Genomic DNA, 9,105 nt, shown 5'->3' with positions numbered 1-9,105 from the left:
AATAAAATGTGACATAGCCATACAACAGAATGTTATTCATCCATGAAAAGTAATCTAGTTCTGATACATGCTAGAATATGAATTAAACTTGAAAACATTATGGCAAGTGAAAGAAGCCAAACACAAAAGGTCACATATTGTGATTCCATTTATGTGAACTATCCAAAATACAATATTCCCCTCTTATCCATGGGAGGTATGTTCCAAGACCCCAGTGGATGCCTGAAGGTAGTACAGAGTCCTATATATATTATATTTTTTCCTATACATGCATACCTGTAATAGAGTTTAATTCTCAGGAAGAGATTAACAGCAATAGCTAATAATGTAATAGAACAATTATAACAATATACTATAATAAAATGTAGGTGAATGTGGTTTTTATCTCTCAAAATATCTTATTATACTACACTCCCCCTTCTTGTGATGATGTGAGATGATAAAATGCCTATATGATGAGATAAAGTGAGGTGCATGACATACACATTATAATGTAGTGTTAGGCTGTTCTTGACCCTGGACAATATGTCAAAAGGAGGATCATCTTCTGGAGAACAGTTGACCACGGGTAACAGGAACCATGGAAAGCAAAACCACAGATAAGGAGGGACTACTGTAGATAAATCCATAGACAGAAAGGGGATTAGTGGTTGCCAGGGACTGGGGAAGGGAGGATAGAACTGACTGCTTAATGAATATGGGATTTCCTTTAGAGGTGATGAAAATGTTCTGGAACTATATAGTGGTGATGATTGCACAACATTGTGAATATACCAACTGTCACTGAATGGAACATTTTACAATGGTGAATTTTACACTATGTGTATTTAACCACAATAAAAATAAATAAATTAAAAAGAGGCAAATTAAAAAAGGCCCAAATTTGGCCTAGGGGCTATAGTTGCTGATCCCTGGTGATCTCTGTGACTGCAAGCAATTTATCTAGCCTCTGTTTCTCAGAAGATCGAATGAGGATTAAAAGAGTTGGGGCGCCTGGGTGGCGCAGTCGGTTAAGCGTCCGACTTCAGCCAAGTCATGATCTCGCGGTCCGTGAGTTCGAGCCCCGCGTCAGGCTCTGGGCTGATGGCTCAGAGCCTGGGGCCTGTTTCTGATTCTGTGTCTCCCTCTCTCTCTGCCCCTCCCCTGTTCATGCTCTGTCTCTCTCTGTCCCAAAAATAAAAAAAAATAAAAAAAAAAGTTGAAAAAAAAAAAAGAGTTAATACTTAGAAAGTTTAAAATAACACTTGGAATATAGGAAATATTCAATAGATGTTAGATGTTATTATTGTTGTTGTCAGCAAACTTTTTAGAGTCATGAACCCTTTGAGGATTTGACGAAAGTTATGACCTTCTCTTTAGAAAATAACAATGTATAGATGTACACATATAAAAGTTCCCCAAGGTCACAAGCCCAGAAAAAAGGCAAGGGCTTAACAAAACCCCCTAGACTTCTCTGCCACCCCAACTTCCTCTTGCTGACACCCTTAACAGGGTTTACTGGCTAAGAATGGGAGAGGCCTCGGGGGGTCTCAACCTGAAAAAATACAGCCATCAAGAGAAAGCTGGAAGAATGGGAAGTAAAGGGGTGAGACCTTTATGAGAAGACAGGAGGGTTCCAGAGTTAGACTCTGCCCAAGTAACCACTTATCTAGAAGCTCCAGTGGCCAGGTTTCTGGGACCATTCACAGTGACCAGGTATGCCCAGACCATAGTCAGTGGGGGTGCAGGGCCAACACCCCATGCTTTGAGCTTAGCTGGCACGGCATTAGAAGCAAGAGGGAATATATAGAAGTTATACAGGAGGGTCTACTAGCTGTTATCTTAACTGTATTAACTATATTTTCTTCTTTTTTTTTCTTTCTTTTTTTTTTTTTTAAATATATATTCCTGATGCTCTAGCCTTTGGGGCTTTGGTCCTGAAGAGATTGTGCCTCCTAGCTAATTCCTAGAGACAGCAAATTAATCCCTTCTAGCACACCCTTTATATACAAATCAGCCAATACAAAGCCCACATCCCCACTGCCTCCTCTAAAAAACTATCACATCCCAAGCCAATATTTACCCTGCCCTAAATCACCCCAGAGCCAGGTACCCAACAACTAGGTACCACCCTTATAGTCTTCAGCTGGCCAAAATTATTCAAAGTAGCCAATCCTAAACTTATTCAGAATACCTTCGTTACCTCACCCGTTTCTTCACTAAAAAAAAACAAAAAAACAAAAAAACAACAACACTAAAGGCTCTAGGCCTCGCTCTCCCCTCTCATGCCTCTCTGCCCCTGACTGATCCTGGTCCTTTCCAATGTGGCTCTGGGTCCATGAAGTGCCATACCTCCTAATTCTAGAGATCTATGAGTATCTTTTCTTTTAAAGTTTATTTATATATTTTTGAGAGGGAGGGAGAAAAAGAGAGCACAAGTGGGGAAGGGGAAGAAAGAGAGGGAAACACAGAATCTGAAGTAGGCTCCAGGCTCTGAGCTGTCAGTACAGAGTCTGACATGAGTCTTGAACTCACAAACTGTGAGATCATGACCTGAGCCAAAGTCAGACGCTTTAACTGACTGAGCTACCCAGGCGCCCCATCAACTTCTTCTTTCATAACTCATTTCCATGTTTGTCTGCCTTACCATACCTGGTGAAAACAAGTCCCAGGTACAAATTTTAACCCACATATCTGACAGCTAAACTGGAACTGGTTATCATAAAACAAAGGAAATAGAACTCAGACTAGATACCTGGTAGTGGGGGAAAAGTGCTGGGGAAGGTCAAGTACTGGCTGACTAAAACACAGGCCCAGGCCATGGTCAGATTAAGCCATCAGTGCCTTGCAATGCAAGATTTTAAACCAGGCAGTTTGAAATAAAACATCAGGTGAGAGACTTCCAATTTTACACTTGTTAATGAACAGGTTTCTCCTTACCTTTCATTGGCATTTGATTCCTTCATGATCACCTTCACCTCCAATCCCAGCTAGTCCCAGAGGGACTCATTCCAAGAGCTCATCTGCGAATCTTCTAGGTTGGAACTAAGAACTCCCAGACATGTATGCTCAAGAGAAGAGAGTCAGGGCTCTAGTTTACATCAGTCCTCTCTCACTGGCAAGGCTGCTGTGGCCCAGATGGTGGCAGATTGTTTTAAAGTAAATATGGGTGTAATTTTCTTCTACAGAATATTTCTCCTTTTGTGCTTTTTCTTTTTTGCTTCCTTTGCATCTAATCTGTCAGGCCCCAGAGCCCAGTCTGTGTGCATGCCTCTGCTAAATGCAGGTGACGCTCAGTAAACCTTGGAGCATCCCTTCTGTTCTCTGACGCAACCCCAGAGAGGCAAAAACATTAAAGTTCAACAAGTGAAATGGCATGAATTCCCTGTTTCAAAACAAGGAGAAAGAAGGAAGGCTGTGGCTAATAATAATATTAATAATAGTAATAATGGCAACAATCTATTGAGTGAATGTCTGTGCCAAGAGCTGTGCTGGGACATCCCACACTAATTCTTCTTTTTTTTTTTAAGTTTTATTTATTTTGGGAGAGAAAGAGAGCATGAGCAAGGGAGAGGCAGAGAGGGAGAGAAAGAATCCCAATGCGGGGCTTGAACTCACAAGCCATGAGATCATAACCTCAGGCAAAATCAAGAGTAGGATGCTTAACCAACCAAGCCATCCAGGCACCCCATCCCACATTAATTCTTAAAACAGACTCCCTGGTGAGTATTTGAAGAGGCTCCCCCTAACCAGATGCCCCTACTTTGTTTCTGCTCCCATGTAGATGCTGCCTTGGCCAAAGAGTTTTTCCGGGCCCTGATGTACCTTCCAGGAAGAGGGATCCTGTAGGAGTCTGACCTGAGCACATGTTGTATTATGTTTTCTTCTTTCTTCCCCTTTTTTCACTATAGGGGAATGAATGGTGGAAACACATGGGGCTTGGGACAGAGACATGCTTCCTTGTAAGTGAACATTTCATTTGAGTAAAAGCTTGAAAGTTGGATAGCCCGAATTCAGATTCCAATTCTGCCACTTTCTAGCTGTGAGACCATGCCCCTCTCCTCCCAATCCATAAAATATAAAAGTAAGATCAAAATTTGGACATGCAGATACTTATAAATTAAAACCACAGTTGAACTAGGAAGAACACAAATCTCATTCTTTAAAATATAACAAATTATTAATTGTGCAAAATTCCATGTTAGTAGAATAGGAATTTACAGAATTGTCATAAATGAGGTGAAATAATACTACAAAATAGTATTTTGATAACCTTTCTCTTGGCATCTTGCTAATGGCTTAAATAAAGACTGAGGAATCTCATGTAACCAAAATGATTGTCAGCGCTTTAGGAATATCAGTGATAAAGAGAAGGACTAGAGAGAAGAGTGAGAGGGGTAGAGGGCAAAGTGAGAGGGAAGGAAGGAAGGAAGGAAGGAAGGAAGGAAGGAAGGAAGAAAGAAGGAGGGAGGGAGGGAAGGGAGGAAGAGGGGAGAAGGAAGACATGGGGGAAGGGAGGAAGGGGAAAAAGACTGTCATCTATGTCTTCTGCTAGTTATTCAGTTTTCACTGTACTTTCTTAAATGGTGTATATGTAAACTTCACTTCTGTGATTTCAGTGTGCTCCTTGGAAATATTTTGTATTGAGGTTTTCTCTTTTATACTGTTGGTTTTGTATAGGTGGTACCCTGCAGAATGGTTTCAGAATTAACTCCTCTCACTCTTAATGAAAAAAAATCTCATCTCTAAAATTTGGTTCTGCTATTAAAGTAGGCATCCAGTTGAAAGTAAACCGGCTTGTTAAATGACTTTCATAGACCAACATTAAATATTACCACTTCAGCAAGATAAAATTTGAATATCAATATTGGTCAAGATTATCACACGTCATGTAAGTTATAAATTTCTAACTCACTGAACCAAGTAATAAGTATTCAATTAGTAGCATGGTAGAAGGAGTTGATGAAAACCAGAGCTATTTTTGTTATCAGATGAGTGACTATTCTAAATGTTTTTCCTAAGGACAAAATGTGCTCCTCCATAATGGGATAAGAGCCACTCTAAAATGAGAAGTCGATCTCACTTGGATGCATTTTATTGGAAAACACTCACCAGAGGTCAATTCCTGCTCCAACTGGTTAGAGAACTAAGCAGACCGTGATATGTCATCACCAGATTCCATTCAAGGATTAATGGCTCCAAAGAACAAGATGCCTCTCTAAGTCTTCCTGTAATATTACACCCAAAAGTGACTTGTCCCACCATTCCAGTCCCTTGTGCACACCGAGGGTCAGAGGATGGCTTTTCACAAGTCTCAGAAGAACAGGGTACATGGATAATCCAGTACATGTTCTAAATCATCACTCTTAGTTCAGGCCAAGTCATAGCACTCATGGGACCAGCCAAAACAGAAGCTTGTCTGCCCTGAGCAGGTCAGGTAGCAAGAGATGGAATTTATTTAGAGCTATCTCTCACCACAAGTGAAGGCTGCAATGTCCCTGAAAAGATATTGTCTGATTCTGCTACTAATTAGGCTCAAGTGACCTTGAAAGTCTCAGGGATTTCTGTAACTCCTCCACTCCTATATAAAGGGCTGTAACAATGAGATTGTAGGACAGTGCCCGTGACCTTCACAAATCAGAGCTGAGGAGTCAGGAGCAGGTCTGTGAAATTTACTCTCCTTTGTACCCCAGCAGGATATCAGCTCACCTGCAAATTCATCTTTAAGGTACAGTGTGTTGAACTTGTGTTGTCAGGTGTGGGATCAGCTCACATTTGGGGCTGGGAATTGAGACACACTCCTTATACGTTTGTCTTTTTTTGGCCACTTGGGCTCATTTTCTCTCTACTTTGAACACCTACCTTGCACCAGTTTGGGAATAGATTTAGACAGAGGCTTTCCATGTCTGATTTCTATGTGTTAACAATGCACGAATTTCAAGTTAAATAGTATATTTTAAAAAAGAGAGAAATCTGTGCTGATCTCACAGAGTAAATCTCTCTTAAGATTAAACAAAATGTAGAATATATCTCATATTGATTGATGGATAACTTAGTCCCAAGGAAACATTCACCATAGCTCCCCAAACCATGGAGGCTTCTTGGAAAACTGGCAGTCAGAAGGATTAATCTTTAATTTTGGGTTTTCACTTGACTGAGTAAATTGGGATTTATGAGATTAAACTGCAGAATTTTCTTTCATTTTAGTTTCTATGATTGGCCATCATGTAATACCCTGAAAAGATGTAGCTCTTCTTTAGATAGACATAAGTACATGATCCTCACACGAAGTCAAGGTTTAATAAATGATATTTGATTAAAGTGATATTTATTTAAAAGGAGTTTCATTAAGTGTAAATTAATCTATAAAGTAAATTTAAGAATTGCCATTGGAATTATGACTTTTCAAACTAGTAATGAATTACTGCCAATAAAACTAACCCTCTCTACAGATATAAACTTTAGTTTAAAAAAAAACCTTTTGCTATAAGGAATACAGAAAAATAGAACTGTTTATTTATCAGAGAATAGCTCCTTTTTGCTAAAGGTCTAATTATTGATATTTGCCCTTCACTTATATGCAAGGCAATCAGGTATTCTTTCTCATCTGGGAGTGAAGAAACTGAAATACAAAGCCCCTGTACTGTTGAAGGCACAGATTATTCCATTGAACTTGATGCTGATGGATTTCCCTATTAGAGCCAGAGGGAATGTCAAAGAACCTCCATTCACAGATGAGGAGACTGAAGTGAGATATCTTTGCCAAAATCTAAAATAAAAAAGAAATATTTTAAACAGAATATGACACTCATAAAATAATACACATTTAAACATATATAAGAAATAACTATATGGTTAATAATAATATAGTTGAAATAACATAAGCTAAATACCATCCAAAGAAAATAGGAGAAATAGAAATTTTAACTGGCCATTTCAACATATCCACTATTAGAACTTTGAGCATTTCTTTTTCTTATCTCAAACTATTTTAGAACAAAATATCAAAACAATTCTTTTTAGCACAAGAATGCAATAAAACCAGTTAAAATTTATGTTTGTTTGAATGATGAGTACTTTTTACGTTTGAAACATAATTTCATTGAAGCACATACTGACTGTATATCAGCATACCATGATTTGCTTATTCATTAATTCAGCAAATATTTTTTAAGTGCCAACTACTTTCCATGGTCTGTCTTGGGGTGGCACATCTAGGTATGGTCTCCTGAGTACAAGACCAAAAGCTGTGCTTTGCCTTTTCACAAAGAACTGAATGCATTGGTCTTTTCTGCCCTAGTGGAGACTAGAAGTACTTCTTTATTTTTTTTTAAATATTTTTTTATGTTTATTTATTTATTTTTTGAGTGAGAGCAAGCCAGGGAAGCACAGGAGAAGAGAGAGAAATCTCAGCAGGTTCCGTGTGTCAGTGCAGAGCCCCATGTGGGGCTTGAACTCACGAACTGTGAGATCATGACCTGAGCCAAAATCAACAGTTGGACACTTAACCTACTCAGCCACCTAGCTGCCCCTGGAAGTACTTTTTTTTTTTCTTAATGTTTATTCATTTTTGAGATAGAGACAGAGCATGAGCGGGGGAGGGGCAGAGAGTGAGGGATACATAGAATCTGAAGCAGGCTCCAGGCTCTGAGCTGTCAGCACAGAGGCAACGCAGGGCTCAAACTCATGGTCCTGGCTGTGAGATCATGACCTGAGCCGAAGTCAGACACTCAACTGACTAAGCCACCCAGGCGCCCCGGAATTACTTCTTTAGAAGAGGGCGTTGGGGCACCTGGGTGGCTCAGTCTGTTAAGTATCTGATTTCGGCTCAGGTCATGATCTCACAGTTCATGAGTTTGAGCCCTGCCCCAGGCTGCGTGCTGACAGCTCCGAGAGCCTGCTTCGAATTCTGTGTCTCCCTCTCTCTCTGCCCCTCCCCCACTCACACTCTGTCTCTCTCTCTCTCTCTCTCTCTCAAAATAAATAACCATTAAAAATTTTTTTAAAAAAATGAAGAAAGAAAGAGGGCCTCTAAGTCCATAAATATTCCAACACTCATGTAACTGCAGAGGGCAATATTATACACTCAACATATGAACAGAAGTTTATGCTCTACATATACTTATATATATGAACAAAATGTATGATTCACTGCAATTTTTATTACTAGATCCAGACAGGAATTAATTTAAATGTCCATCAATACAAGAATGATTAAATAAATCATGGAATATCCCTAAAAAATGGGGACTGTAAAAAGCAAGGTGGGCTAGTAAGGAAATATTTTCTTAAGTGAAAAAGCAAACTTCAGAACCATGCATGCAGTATGGTCCTATTTGCAAAAAAGAAAATGTTATATACACATATGCATGTGTGGTAAGGTCCCCTCCCTAAAGAAAGAAAGAAAAAAAAAAACCTCAAGGCAACCTGGCTATGAGCATACGTGACAACACCCCTCACAACCTTGTAACATGGGACCACTTAATCAGATTGCATGTTTGTGGGTTACCATATATGGGAGACAAAGAAGTAGAAAATGTATAAAAAACTACACCACGTGGCATTCCAGGCTCAGTTCTTCGGGTATGAACCCAACTGAGCTGAGCTGACACAAATAAAGTTGCTTCTTGGAAAGAAAATCCTCAGTATCACGACTCTCTGTGCAAGAATCCTGCTACACATATGCACATAGGCTTTCATGAAAATGGAAATATCATCATTAACAGTGGATATCTTCAGGAAGTATAGCTGGCTGCAATGAGGAAGGAGGAGAAAGACTTTTCATTTTGTATCCTTCAGTACTTTTTTGAAGTGTTCTGCTATGTACATGTACTATATTTACATTTTTTAAAATGCAGTCTTAAAAGACCATCTTTGTTAATTGTGTAAAACTTTGTAATCCATTGGCCAAATTATTTGGGAGATTTCCTGCTGAGAAATATTGAATAAATTATGTGATGCAGTAATTATCATACATGTCCCCAACTACATGGACCATCACAACAAAAGGTAACAAAGAAAAAACACTGTCCTACAATATCCAGGGAGAAAAAGGAAAGTGAATGCACCTCTAAGTCTCCATATTTCTCCTCTCAAGTGTCCTATTTTCTTCAGTACTGTCACCAA

Source organism: Puma concolor, chromosome D4, assembly GCF_028749965.1.
Source record: "Puma concolor isolate L17-30 chromosome D4, mPumCon1.1.hap2, whole genome shotgun sequence".
Classification (NCBI taxonomy): Eukaryota; Metazoa; Chordata; class Mammalia; order Carnivora; family Felidae; genus Puma; species Puma concolor.
Note: the sequence above shows the minus strand (reverse complement) of the source record.